Raw genomic sequence first — 11,522 nt, 5'->3', positions numbered from 1 at the left:
CCACTCCCAGTCCTGGATCCTATTCCGCAACCACCACCAACCCACCTAACTTCCGCACCACCACCACCACCATGAGCAGGACCACGGAAGGAAGTGGCAGAAAAGCCTCAAACCACTCCAACAACCGCCCCGCACTGCTGCGCGGAACCCAGAATCGCGCGAGATTGTGGGTCCCCCGCGTTGGTGTGGCGGGAGGGAGCCCAGGCCGCTGCACCCTTGTGGGTAGCTCAGAGAAGGGTGGACTGAATAAACTCCAGAACCCTGGATATCAGCGGCCTGTCTTGCAGAAAAGTGAGACTTTGCACTTGCCGGCAGGCTGGGAGGGCCAAGTGGAGGAAATCGCCTCTTTTCTCCCTTTAATCCGAAATATGGCCCAAACCTAACGCCCCCTCAGTGCCTCCGCTACGAAAGTACCAACATTTCACCACAGCTCTTAGAGCTTTGCACGCAGACCCTATAATTCCCTTCCAGTCTCTTCCCACTCTTCTGCCCTCAGTATGCCTCGGCAAACTGCACAACCCAGGATTCTGGGACCTGCCAGGCATCTTCCCACCTCTAACATGCCTGCTGTGCAACCGTAGGGGAAAGCCCTTTTCCTCCTCGGGTAAATAAAATCTTGCTCACTCACGGAAGTCCACCTTTATGCCATCTCTCTTGAAATTCAGCTTCCTAATCAAATATGATGATTTTTCTCTGAACCCACTGAGTTCTGTGTTTGGTCCTGCTCTTGTTTAAGGTTTAATCCTGCTATTAAACTGAACTCCTGGAGGGCAGTGATTGAGCCTTTGTCAACTTGTCCTCTCTTCCACAGGCTTAGCCAGGTGGGGCTCAGTCAATAAGCATTGATCTGAGGAGGGTGTATGTACCCTGCAGCCCAGAGGTAGTGTGGGGGTGAAGATCCCCAGAGGGACTGCAGGAATTGAGTGCCTGCTGAACAGGGCTCTGGACCTCTGCGGGTGCCTGGGTCTGGGGTCCTGCTCTCAGGCCCTGAGGAGCTGATCTAGAAAGCAGCTGAGGACAGGAGAGGGGAGAGGGGCTGTCCCCAGCTGGGAAAGGGTGTGGGAAGGGCCTCTGTGTAGTCCACAGAGCCATGCATTTAGGAGGGCCTGGCGTTTGGTTCAGTGCTCTCCTACTGCCATCTTGAAGTTATTAACCACTTTTGGGCAAGGGGTCCTGTATTTTCATGTTGCACCGGATCCACAAATTATGTACCTGATCCTGAGTGTGGGAGGCAAAGGCTAGGGCTGCCACAGAATCAAGCCCACTTTATGGAGGGTCTGGTGTCTGCACAGTGAGGGGGCAAAGTGGAGGTGCCAGTCAACTAACGCAGACCTCTGCCCCCATCTAGCTCTCCTCCCCAACATGGCCTCCTCAATCTTCAGACCAGGCTGGGGAGGGGTTGAAGCAGGACAGTGGAGGGAAGTAAAGTTGGGAGTCAAAGCCAAGGGAAAGCCTTGAAGTGACTGGCAGGTATTGCAGCAAAGGCACTGAGTGGGCAAAGAGGGGGAAAGGAAAAGAGACAGGATGGGGAGTCGTGGTGCATTGCCCAGGCACTGAGCAAGGGTGGGAGAGGGTCCAGGAAGAGGAGGGGACCGCTAGTTCAGAGTGCAAGCTGGTCCCGGGGTCCTGTGAACCCACTGTCCTTGTTAATGAAGTTCAGAGGTGGCCAGGGCAGACAGGAGGAGCTAAGACTTCTTAGATGCCCCAAACCTTATCAGAGGGCACATGGAGAGGGGGGAATGCAGCTCCCTCTCTGACCTGGCTACTAGGGGAATGTCAGAGCCTGGGGGGCAGCACAAACCCCACGAGGGTGGTATTTCTGAGAACCCAGCCTGAGAATCCAGAGCAGAGTCCCTGCTAAGGAGAGGTCAGTTGGTGGCCTGGGCCAAAGGACAGATAGGCAGAATCACCCCGACTTCTCTGGGCCTCTCTGCTCTCCTCCATTCCTTCTCTTATTTTACTCTTCCATCCACTAATCTTGCTGAGTTCAGCTCTGGGGATGGTGACCAATCAAAGTCCAGGCTCTGTCTTAAGGGCCCACCATTTACCTGGGGGGGAAATCCTAGGAAATCTGTTGTCCCGTGTGGGCTAACAGTGCCTAAGGGGCAGGCTTTTAGCCCAGCGTTTGTTGAGCCTTTAGAGTCAATCCAGAGGGGCTGAGGGAGTGAGGAGGTCTGATTAGAAAGAGCAACGTGTGCAAAGCCAGGAGCTGTAGAACAGGGCTGTGGGTTTGAGGACTAATTATCCTTTGGGGCAGCTGGAGTGCATCATCTGAGGAGAGGGGAGTGAGGCTAGAGGTGATATAGGAGGTGAGCAGAAGTCACTCCACCAAATGTGCATGGCTATGAAGTGGGGTTCTTGGAGGGGGCATATAGAAGGGTTTTAGGAGAGGTGAGCCGTAGTCCTGTAGCATTTTAGCTTCAGTATGGAAGATGGATCAGATGGGGCAAGCAGAGGTGCTTTTGGCAGTGGAGATTGGCAGGGGACAAATCAGAGAACAGTGGTTCCTAAATGCCAGTTTGGGACTTGACCCAGGCATCCCAGCAGGCTGGAGGGGCTTTCTAGGAACTCAGATTCCTAGGCCCAGCCTGGGAGCTTTGGATTCAGTAAGTCAGGGTAGGGCCGCTGGAACTGTGTTTGGCAAGTTTTCTCCTCTGTACGGTCAGGTTGGCTCTGCCATACTGTATGACTGGCTATGCCTGGGAGGGAAGGAGAAGTGGAAGGAAGGGACCAGGGTGACCCTAGTGTCTGGGTTGTGCACTGGATGGTCTCATTTGCTGCTGGGGGAGCAGCAGGAGATGAGTCCTCAGGATGTGTTGGCTGTGAGTTGTCTGGCGCATCTAGGACCCAGCAGACAGTGGGCAGTGTGGTCCCAGAGTTCCAGAGAGAGGTCTGAGATAAGGACAGGGGTGTGGGTGGTCGCATGCTGGGGGGCAGTTGAAGACATGAGTGTGGATGAGATGCCCAGGGACAGGGCACACATAGAAAAGAGCAGACTACTAAGGTGGAGCTTGGAGACTCTCAGCGTGCAGGGGGCAGGTGAGCAGGGCAGAGTCAAGCGGGAGGAAAATCAGGGGCTCATGTCCTACCAGCTAGGACACAGCTGTGTACAAAAGAAGGCATGGCCCATCAGTGCCAGCTGCTCCAGGGAGGATCGTGAAGGCAAGGCAGTGAACGCATGAGTCAGGTAACTCTAGGCGACTGCGACCAGAGCAGTTTCAGAAGGTGGTGGAGTCTGAAAGGCTGCAGTGGGTTGAGTCTGGAATGGAAAGAGTGAAATGGAAGTGGAGAAGGTAGACTCTTCTTTAGAAAAGCAAGGCTATATGGGGGAGGGGAGAGAGGGCTTAGCAGTTATGAGAGGAGGCGGCATTCAAAGGACTACTGAGGGGGGGTTCGTTTGCATGTTGGATGGAGGAGTTTGATATTTATAGGCTGAAGGTAGAGACTAAAGCAAAGGTAGGAGATATAGGAGAAAGAAGATAGATACAGGTGGTAAAGGGGAGAGAGGACTAGATGCAGAATGTAGGTGGAGATGTCTGCCTTCAGGGGGAGGCAGGAGGAAAGGGAGCCAGACATGAAGGGAGTTCCTAAGTTCTCTCCTTGCCCCATAAGTAGGAGATGGTCTTCTGCAAACTTAGAAGAGCCCCTTCTGAAAATGGGAGAGGTGACTCAGGCTGCACAAAAGTGATGCTGGGCACGAGGCAGGGTACCAGTGAGGTCTGACAGGACTGGGGCAGAGAGAAATGGAAGGGCTTGAGTTCTGGATGTCCTGTGAAGCTGAAGAACATGTGTACTGGGGGACAGCAAGAAAGTGGCCATGGTCAGAGAGCAAGATGCTGGAGTTTAGGATGATGAAGCCATCTTTTAAATTTTTATTTATTTTTGGCTGTAGTGAGTGTTCGTTGCTGCTTGTGGGCTTTCTCTAGTTGTGGTGAGTGGGGGTACTCTCTTATTGAGAAGCATGGGCTCTAGGGCATGAGGGCTTCAGTAGCTGTGGTGCACAGGCTTAGTTGCTCCATGGCGTGTGGAATCTTCCCAGAACAGGGATTGAACCTTTGTTCCCTGCATTGGCAGGTGGATTCTTAACCATGTGGGAAGTCCTGTAGCCATCCGTAAGATGCTAATGTACATTATGAATCTTAAAGAGGGGCATTGTGTACAGCATTTCCTGAATCTTATGTCTATGAAATATCCTGCAGGACTGGTGTGGTGCTAAACCCACTGTGATCAATTCCACTGAAAGCAATGGGAGCCATGGAAGATTTTTAAGGAAAAAGTGACTTGATCAGATTGCATTTTAAACAGATCCCACTGGTGACCTGTATGGAGGATGAGTCAACGGAGATTGAGAGCTAATGCGTGGAAGCCAATGAGGAGTTTACTATAACCGTCCAGGCAGGAGATAAAGAGGGCTCAAGCCTGAGAAGGGAGGAAATTGAGAAATATTTAGAAAGGTAAATCAGTAGGGTCAGGTGACTGAAGAAGGATACATCTGTGTGGGGTTTTTAGCTTAGAGGTGGCGTGGAAGGTGAGAGCCCCAACCCAGACTGTGGTCGATGATTTTCATGCGAAGGATGTTGACCTCCACCTTGGATGATATAAAAGCTTTGAGGTTCATGGGGATGCACAGATGGAACCGTTAGGAAGTGGAATTCCATAAAGCAACAAGAGGGAGCATTTGGGAAGGCCTCTAGGATGAAGAATTCAGTTTGCCATAGTGTGAGGGCTCTGGGGTAGAGAGACAGCCTGGCAAGAGATGAAGGTCTGGGTTAAGATGGATCACAATATTTGAATTTCAGGCATCTCTGCTGGGGATAGTGGGAGGCCAGGGGACAGGGGCCTGGAATTCCGGATGGAATTCTGGTGACAGATGGTCTAGGAAGCGGGCAGTGCCCTGCCTGGGTGGCCGAGAAAGGGGGTCAAACTCTGGCTCCTTACTCTTAGTTGAAGGAGATTCAATTGGCACTGGCAGGTAGACAAAGTTGGCTTCTTGGCTGAGCATAGCTACATCCTGCTGGTCAATTCTTCATTTATGCGATTCTAACAAATTCCCAGGGTGCCCTGTGTAAATGTTGCATGCTCACACACACATGTTTACAGTCAGGGGCCTCTTTTTGTTTTGATCTTCGAATCTCTAGAGCAAAAAGACTCTTTTGGAACATAAGACCCATTGGTAGATTCATTCACTCAGCCTTTCCGGAGAGAAAGGCTGTGGACCAGGCACAGGGTTCAGAGGTGAAGAGACATGGTTCCAGAACTCACAGCCTGGTAGGGAAGATAAAAGCACCCAAGAAAGTTTGAGACAATGTGGGAAGTGCTCTGAAGCAGGGAGGGGAGGCACTTTGGGAGCCCAGGTGAGGACATCTCACTTCTAGGGCATCTGAACTTCCCTGAGAAGGTGGCATTAAGCTGAAGCAGGGCTCTGAAGGGTGAAGGGGGTTTGGACAGGCAGACAAGGGGGAAAGACAGCAGAAACAGCAGAGGCAAAGGGCTGGAGCCAAGCAGCGCTCTGAGCCCCTTACAGCTCCAAAAGGAAACAGGTCTCTCTCCCTCAGAGGCAGATGGCCTCACTTTAGAATCCAGGGATCCCAGGGTCCAAGTTAAAAGTAGGCATCAGCAGCAGCCTGAAGTTTCTTATGCTCTATGGCCAATTCCTGGCCTTTCCTCTCTGGTGTAGATTTCTCAGGGGCCGGGGCTGGAGCCTGGGCCTTCTCTCCAAGACCCTTTTGTTCTCTGGCTGGCAGCCCTTGCCTTTGCAGACCCCTTATTGCCAGCTCCTCCCAGGCCACTGACCTGCATCCTTGTCGGGATATTTCTGCTGAGCTTTGCTACTTTTGCCTGGAGTCATGCCAGAGCCTTAGCCTCCCAGGGGCCCTGCTGGCCCAGCCCCATGGCCTTAGGCAGGCTGAATTCATGCTGGAAGAATGGAGGTCAGAGTTCAGTCCCCCAAAGCCGGGGACTCTGACAGGGTCCCAGTGGGGGTCTTCAGGACAGCGTTCTTAGTGGGGGCTGGGGCTGCTCAGCCAGGACAATCTGGGAGTCAGCAGAACAGGACAAAGAAGAGCTGGATTCTTGGGGAAGACTGGGGGTGGGGCTGCCCTTGCCCTGCTGGGTGGGTTTCTTCTAGGTTAATGGAGTGGAAGAAGCAGTGGACTGGGAGTCAGAGAGCAGGCAGGGCCAGGGCTGAAGGGGTGCTGGGGATCGTGGAGACCCACAATAGAATAAAGACAAGTAGCTAACATTTACTGAGCGTTTACTATGGGCCAGGCACTGTAGTAAGTGCTTCATGGCCATTCATGTTTTTGCCACTGTCCTGTGAGAAGTTCTGATTTATAGATGAGAGAACTGAAGCACAGGAGATGAAGCACCATGTTCAAGGTCACTGAGCTAGCTAAGATAGATGTGAAAGGTGAACCCAGGTGGGCTAGCTGGTTTATTGCACAGATGGGGACCTAGAGGCCCAGAGAGGGGTGCCTGGGCCCAGGTCAAGCAGTGGAGCAGGCTGCAGCCCTTGTCCTGGCCCACCAGCCCCAGGGGTCTTGGGCTTGTGGCACTCTCTGCAGCCTGGGATGTCTGACCACATGACTGCTGATGAGAACAACTCTGCCTAAAACCAGGACCAGGAGAAACAGGTGCAGTAGATCTGTATGTCTGTCGACCAGGGCTTTAGCCACTGAGGGGCTGTGCAACATGGAGTGACACAATGCTATGAACCTCAGTTTCCTCCTCCTAAAATGACAGTGAGAATACCAACCATGCCTGCTGAAAAATGGAAAATGAATTAATATGAAATTCAAAAGATGAAACCATGTGAAAACAAAAGATGAAACAGTTGTTGGCCGCTAGAATCTATACTCAACTCACTCCTAGCATTTCATCAGCCCCAGTGGGAGCTCTGCGGAGAAGGCAATGGCACCCCACTCCAGTACTTTTGCCTGGAAAATCTCATGGACGGAGGAGCCTGGGAGGCTGCAGTCCATGGGGTTGCTAAAAGTCGGATATGACTGAGTGTCTTCACTTTCACTTTTTACTTTCATGCATTGGAGAAGGAAATGGCAACCCACTCCAGTGTTCTTGCCTGGAGAATCCCAGGGACGGGGGAGCCTGGTGGGCTGCCATCTATGGGGTCGCACAGAGTCAGACACGACTGAAGCGACTTAGCAGCAGCAGTGGGAGCTCTGAGGACTTCTCCTTAGAGTGATTGTTTCACTCATTTAACAAATATTTATTAAAGTACCTGTTATGTACCAGGTTCTGAAATTCTCAAAATAACGCTGTGGGTTTTGTTATATCCTTTTTATAGATTTTAAAACTGAGGGTGAGAGGTTGGGTGAGTTGTTCCAGGTCGCTGAAGCCAGGCAGAGCCAGAAATTGAATCTGTGATTGCCTGAACCTCCTAGGAGCTGATGAGTGAGGCTGGTTCCCAACTCCCATGGTGCCACAGAATAGAGGAGAAAGGGGAAGACAGAGCAGCAAGCAAGTCTAATAAGTACCCTGAAGCTGGCACAATGATAGAAGTGGGGCATGGGGGCAGTTCTAAGAGGTTCAGGAGCAGGAAGGAAGGATGGCGCCAGGGGCAGTCCAGGAAGGCTTCAGAGAAATGATGACCCCTGAGCTGAAGCTTAAAACTTCGTTTGCCGGGAGAGCATTTCAGACAGAGGGAACTGCAAGAGCACAAATCTGGTGGCTTGAAAGGCAGGGAAACATTAAGGGAGGGAAAAGAAGGGAGAGGAGGGTAAGAGGAGGGAATCTTGTAGCTGTGGTGGGGAAGCAGGGCAAGCTGAGAGCTGGGAGGCAGACCGCAAGGGCAGCAGGGAGGTGTTGGAGGGTGCTGCAGCCTGTTCTGGGGCACAGTTTCTACGGGAGGGAAGGTGAGCAGCCCAGGCACAGATGTAGAGCATGAGGTCCCCACAGTTTGCTCTAAAATCGAAGACATTGCTAACATTAAAAAAATCAGAAGATTTCACATGTAAGTCCAGACTTCTGGCTCCTCTTGAAAACTCAAATGATCTCGTAAATTGGGGCTCACTTCTTATATAACAAGCTGTTGTGGGTTACATCATGTTCCCCTAAAATCATATGTTGAAGTCAAAATGAGGTCGTTAGGGGGGACCCTTATCCAGGATGACTGGTGTTCTTATAAAAGGGGAAAATTTGGACACAAACACCCACAGAGGGAAGATGATGTGATGAGACACAGGGAGGACGGCCATTTGCCAGCCCTAGAGAGAGACCTGGAGCAGATTTCTCCCTTCACAGTCTCCGGAAGGAACCAGCCCTGCTGAAACCTGATTTTGGGCTTCTCATCTGCAGAACTGTGCACAGCAAATTTCTATTGTTGAAGCGCATCAGTGGCAGTACATTATTACAGCAGCCTGAGAATGAATGCTGGCCGAGCCTCCCCTTGGCCCTGTCTGGTCCCTGCCCTGGCCTGGTCCCTGCCATGGGGGAGGTGGAGACTCGGCCTTTCAGCCCATGTCTGTCCCACTGTGATGCAGGGCCTCTGAGGACACGCTGGCATAACCTACTTCACTGGGGAGGTGCAGAGGGATGGAAAAACCTGGTGGGCCTGGTTGGTGGGCTGGTGGCCCATCATGAGAGTGAGGTTTCACAATCAGTCCTTGGAAGGAAGGGAATGAGCTCATTAGATCATCTGAGCCTGAAGGGACTTCCTAAAGGACTGAGCCCTGTGGTCTGAGAACAGGAAGCATCAGAAGCACCTGGGAGCTTTTTTGGAAAATGCAGATCCCAGGCCCCAGTGTAACCTGCTGAATCACAGTCTGCATTTGAACAAGATTCCCAGGCATCATTTTCAAGGTTGAGAAGCCCTGGTTCTTAATCTGGCTGTGCACTGAGATCTAGGACTCCAAGTGAATGCTAATGCCTGGGTGCCTCCATCAGAGGTGCTGATAAAATTGTTCTAGGATGTGGTTTGGACATCAGATTTTAATGTTTTTATTTATTTGTATCCATTTATTTTTTATGGATCATAGTCTTGTCGTGGTGAAGGGCCTTGCATAACTCAGTGAAGCTATGAGCCATGCTGTGCAGGGCCACCCAAGACGGACAGGTCATACTGAAAAGTTCTGACAAAACGTGGTCCCCTGGTGCAAGGAATGGAAAACCACCCAAGTATTCTTGCCATGAGAACCCTATGAACAGTATGAAAAGGCAAAGAGATATGACATCAGGAGATGAGCCCCCAGCATCAGAAGGTGTCCAATATGCTACTGGGAAAGCAGAAGACATCTACGAATAGCTCCAGAAAGACTGAAGTGCTGGGCCAAATCGGAAATGACACTCAGTTATGGATGTGTTTGGTTGTTAAAGTAAAGTCCAATGCTGTAAAGAACAATATTGCATAGGAATCTAGAATGTTAGATCCATGAATCAAGGTAAACTGGAGATGGTCAAGCAGGAGATGGCAAGAGTGAAGACTGGTATCTTAGGAATCAGTGAACTACAATGGATGAGAATGGGCGAATTTAATTCAGATAACTATTAACTATTAGTGGGGTGGCAATGGCACTCCACTCCAGTACTCTTGCCTGGAAAATCCCATGGACAGAGGAGGCTGGAAGGCTGCAGTCCGTGGGGTCGCTGAGGGTCAGACATGACTGAGTGACTTCACTTTCACTTTTCAGTTTCATACATTGGAGAAGGAAATGGCAACCCACTCCAGTGTTCTTGCCTGGAGAATTCCAAGGATGAGGGAGCCTGGTGGGCTGCTTTCTATGGGGCCGCACAGAGTCGGACACGACTGAAGTGACTTAGCAGCAGCTTAGCACTGTGGGCAAGAATCCCTTAGAAGAAATGGAGTAGATCTCACAGTCAACAAAAGAGTCCAAAATGCAGTATTTGGATGCAGACTCAAAAATGACAAAATGAACTCGGTTTGTTTCCAAGGTTAACCATTCAACATCACAGTAATCCAAGTCTATGCCCCAACCACTGATGCAGAAGAAGCTAAAACTGACCAGTTCTATGAAGATCTATAACACCTTGTAGAATTAACACCTATATGTCTATATATATCTTTTTCATTATAGGGGATTTGAATGCAAAAGTAGGTAGTCAAGGGATACTCAGAGTAACAGGCAAGTTTGGCCTTAAAGGCTAACAGAGTTTTGTCAAGAGAACAAACTGGTTGTAGCAAATACCCTTTTCCAACAATCCAAGAGAAGACCTTATGCATGGACATCACCAAATGGTAAATACTGAAATCAAACTATGTTCTTTGCAGCTGAAGATTTAGAAACTCTATACAGTCAGCAAAATGAGACCTGGAGATGACTGTGACTCAGATCGTGAGCTACTTATTGCAAAATTCAGTCTTAAATTGAAGAAAGTAGGGAAAGCCACTAGGCCATTTAGCTATGATCTAAATAAAATCCTTTATGATTATACAGTGGAGGTGACAAATAGATTCAAGGGATTCAGTCTGTTAGACAAAGTGCCTGAAGAACTATGGATCGAGGTTCCTAACATTGTACAAGAGGCAGTGACCAAAACCATCCCAAAGAAAAAGAAATTCAAGAAGGCAAAATGGTTGTCTGAGGAGGCCTTAAAAATAATAGAAAAGAAGAGAAGCAAAAAGCAAATGAGAAGGGAAAGAAAGATATACTCAACTGAATGCAAAGTTACAGGGAATAGCAAGGAGAGATAAGAAGGCCTTCTCTTTTTTTTAATTAATTTATTTTTTATTGAAGGGTAATTGCTTTACAGAATTTTGCTGTTTTCTGTCAAACTTCAACATGAATCAGCCATAGGTACACATATATCCCCTCCCTTTTGAAACTCCCTTCCATCTCCTTCCCCATCCCACCCCTCTAGGTTGATACAAAGCCCCTGTTTGAGTTTCCTGAGCCATACAGCAAATTCCTGTTGGCTATCTATTTTACATATGGTAATATAAGTTTCCATGTTACTATTTCCATACATCTCACCCTCTCCTCCCCTCTTCCCATGTCCATAAGTCTATTCTCCATGTCTGTTTCTCCATTGTTGCCCTGTATATACATTCTTCAGTACCATTTTCCTGGATTCCGTATATATGTGTTAGAATCTTTCTCTTTCTGACTCACTTCACTCTGTATAATAGGTTCTAGGTTCATCCACCTCATTAGAACTGACTCAAATATATTCCTTTTCATGGATGAGTAATATTCCATTGTGTATATATACCACACCTTCCTTACCCATTCAAGAAGGTAAAGAAATAGAGGAAAACAATAGAATGGGAAAGACTAAAGATCTGTTCAATAAAACTGGAGATATCAAGGGAATATTTCATGCAAGGTTGGGCATGGTAAAGGACAGAAACAATAAGGACCTAACAGAAGCAGAAAAGATTGAGAAAAAGTGGCAAGAATACACAGAACTATATAAAAAATGTCTTAATGGCCCAGATAATCATGATGATGTGCTCACTCACCTAGAGCCAGACATCCTGGAGTATGACGTCAAGTGGGCCTTAGGAAGCATTACTACGAATGAAGCTAGTGGAGGTGATGGAATTCCAG

Source organism: Bos taurus, chromosome 21 (assembly GCF_002263795.3).
Source record: "Bos taurus isolate L1 Dominette 01449 registration number 42190680 breed Hereford chromosome 21, ARS-UCD2.0, whole genome shotgun sequence".
Taxonomy (NCBI): Eukaryota; Metazoa; Chordata; class Mammalia; order Artiodactyla; family Bovidae; genus Bos; species Bos taurus.
This window is presented reverse-complemented; position numbering follows the sequence as displayed.